This window comes from Anneissia japonica, unplaced genomic scaffold (assembly GCF_011630105.1).
Source record: "Anneissia japonica isolate Jap-2015-1 unplaced genomic scaffold, ASM1163010v1 scaffold288094_len592898_cov174, whole genome shotgun sequence".
In the NCBI taxonomy this organism is placed as follows: domain Eukaryota; kingdom Metazoa; phylum Echinodermata; class Crinoidea; order Comatulida; family Comatulidae; genus Anneissia; species Anneissia japonica.
In genome coordinates this window covers 31,982-35,773 of record NW_022737020.1, presented here as the reverse complement: position 1 = coordinate 35,773, position 3,792 = coordinate 31,982, and positions in this window count along the sequence as shown.

The following is a 3,792-nucleotide window of genomic DNA, read 5'->3' as shown; positions in this document are numbered from 1 at the left end:
ATCAAATTCTACTGTATAATTTCTGCTATAAGTTTAAATTTCATTATATTAGGCAGTATTCTTAATTCTCTTATTATATTGGTAAGTGAAGAATTTCTTTGAAGTTGCCAGACATGCTTTTCAAATGCAACAATGTAACATATGCCTAAATGCAAAAAAACGCGTTTAGGCTAGATCACACAGCAAAACAATAATGCAGTAAATGTCAAAAACAGAAGAAAAGACCTAAAGAAAACAAAACAAAAAGAGTAAGAAATCTCAAAAAATGATCAAATCAATTAAGTTTTATTGAATACTCAAAGACAACAGTAGATGTAGAAGATTAGACAATAATAGAAAGAAGATTGTTGCACATAAGAGGAGCAGTGGAAGTAACAGATTCGTCACATATACAAGAAGAATATCTAATGCAATTTTGACTTCTCACATTCTGTACAAGATGTAATTATAAGTGGCACATACCAGATAATGACTTAAACGCAAGCAGGAGTAACTTACATTTAACTCTAGGCAATCAGTGTAGTTCATGAAAAATAGGAATGAAGGAGGTCTGCAGCTATTCCACTGAGGGGGCAGGGGTAGATCCCGGGGCTTAAGCTTACCAGGGGACCCATATAAATTGCGAAATTGCAGGAAGCATTTTTCTTCAATATTTAAAAAAAGAATAATAATAATTACTATCATGGGCCCTCAATAATGGATTAGGTCCCTTAATACTGTAATGGGCCCCTCTAGATTGAAAAAAAAATGTTTGCACCTTCGGCGTTATCTTTCTCGCACTTTGCGTTCGTAACTGGGGACCAACACCAACCCTTGCATCTGTTAGAGTTTCTCATCTTGGTGGCCCTGGTCTGCAGTACAAGGGTTGTTAAAGCTGCATTCACATAGGAACCCAACCGAAAATCGGACCACGTTTTCGATGCGCTGAAAGCCAGTGTCCCTATTAAGTGTGGTTCTGGTACAATGAATATTGTATACAGTTGACCTGACCGAGAGTTTTCGAGGTGTCAAACTTACGCATGACCATTGAATATACACACAATTGAAATGGATCAGTATTTAACTAATGGAGAGATAATTAAGTTAAAATATCAAATTCTCTAAACATGCTCTTTATAAAACTCTTAATTTATGAAACTGTTTTAAGTAGATTCAGTGGAGTATATTTCGACACAAATTATTTAATCATTCTCATTTATTACAAATCGATGTTGCTGCACAGACGTTCGTAGCAGAAACATTTTAAACATTCGACTTGCTGCTTCGCGTTTTAAGGGAAATTTGCAAGAAATTAATAATTACTGGTTAGATCAGCTAATTTGAGTAATTTTTTTATTGGATTTATACTGAATTTATTATGAATGGAAGCGTTGCATCTGTTGCATTTTCTCACTTTTTACAAACATACTACTTGGTTAGTTTTTGTTCTTTTGTGGTTCTCAGCATATTAGTCCTTGAATTGAATGTTATTGTCATCATACTATATTGTACAGACATCTTCGTCGAAAGAAATACATTCTGATTGTCAACCTGCAGATATGCTACTCAATGATGAATGTCTCCATATGTGTTCTCTACTATTGTGCACTAGAAAGTGGGCTAACTGAATGTTATCCATTTTTCTACATGGCAAATTCTCTCACAAGTTCTGTCGTCATAACTGTCCTGTTTTGTGGAATTGAGCGATATATCGTCATCGCTGTGGCCCCTTGCAGATACAAGGAAATCATCACTACTCCTCGATTGATATTCTGTGTCATGTTTACCTGGGTGTTTCCATTGACTTTCCAGATAGTTTCTGTAAATGCTCCTCAACTGTTTTATGAAATTCCGATTGCCATGATAGTGTTTTCCAACGTCACGACTATTCAATTATACGTTCGTATATATGTGGGTGTAAAGAAAGCCAAAGTGAAATTGACAGCAAATGGGAACTCACGATGCGGATACGACCCGACTTTAAAACTCTTTTCCTCGATAACAATATTGGCGGTTTTCACATGCTTGCCGTTTTGCATTTCATGTTGACTTTGATAATTGATGGTTTTTCAACATTGGCAAACAATTTAACTTTCGCCAAATTCTATTTTATTATGTCTTCTATCAGCTGTGCTCTTATCCTGATAGGTAGTATCCTCAATTCTCTCATTATCTTGGTAAGAAATGCGGAATTTTGTGAAAGGTGTGTCCAATGTGTTGCCGTACGTACGTATAGACGCAAAGACAGCTCATGTGTAAATGAGCATCAACCGGCTACACGATCTATTTTTACTCCAGAATCAAACGTTTACTAGATCTTTGTTTATATTTAATAATTAATTTATCATTCATTTAATTATTCAAGCTGTCATTAATATATTCTTTCATATATTTATACGATTATTTATTCATTTAATTATTCATATGCATTCATTCAATTATTTATTAATTCAGAAATTTTAGGATAGTTAGATAGTTTAAGGATAGAGCGTACTAAATACCAAATATATAAAAACAAACATGGCCGTAAGCCTCTTCTGTCAGCAGTTTCCATGTCTATCATCACATTTATTTTTGTTTCTTTTATATTTAGATTTTTCGACATTTGACAAGAAATGTCGATAGGAACTGCCGAGTATATAATAGGCTGAAGTAAAACCAGGGAACAGTGTGTTCCTTGGTAAAACAAACCGTCATCCGACGATTTGGCCATCCTAATATCCTCCATTAGCTCATTAAATAAGGACATACTATCTGAATATGAAGCAATATGAATAAATCTATAATAACTAGTTTAAATCGTGATGTCACCAGTTTATCTTTTATGACACAACAAAATAGTGAGTTATATTACTATCATTTACATTTCAAAGTATTGTGTACACCGAATTGTCAAAGTTTTAGTAAGCTTAAGCTACGTTCACATCAAGCCCGGATTCCGGAGAAAAAATCGTGAGAAATGGCTTTAGTGGTAAAGAATAGAAGCGTTCACATCTACACAGTCCGATTTTTTCCCCGGACTCCGGATTCGGAGCAATGGATCAGAAAGCCATTGGAAACGTGAATCCGAACGGATTTTTATTTCTGACTAATCAGCGACAAGTGTGAATGACCCCCAACGCTAGCTCTGAACTGAAACAGCTCGAAAAAAGTCAGCGCGAGAAAAGATACTGTGTGCCGTGCCGGGATTTGTTTTTGCTTTTTAATTTTATGCTGTATTTTAGGCGTAACTTGCATCACACTTGCATCAAGTATATTTCTAGTTTTCTTATTAAAAATAAAGTTAAATGAACTACTCTCAGCTCTCTACTCTAGCCTAGGCCATGTAGGCCTGGTCTAGAGTCTGAGAGAGCGTTTATCCGGCCCAGCCTAGGGGCCCTACTAGACTAGCTTAGCTAGTAAAAAAACACGACAGCAGCAGTTGCTAGCCAAGTTGCGCATTTCCTGCAGACAGACAGACAGACCCCACGGCATTCCTGCAGACAGACAGACAGACCCCACGGCACTAGCCTAGGCTTCATTCCTAGTGATAATAGAGGGGTGAGGTGAGGGCCTATCGTCTGTCTGTGGGGGCCGGAACACGCCTTTTTTAAATCAATACATATTTATTCAACATTATTTTTATTTCAAATGGTTGTTTTTCCATCGTTTTTCCCTTGAAATCCCCAGGATTTCTTGCAAATATGTTTTACTGGTACAACAAAAACATACTTTTTTTAAATATAAATTTGATTGCATTATGACTTTTTATATGTGTCCCTACCATTGATTTACTTGTGAACATCGGTAAATTAGGGGCAGTTTGCAAAAAAA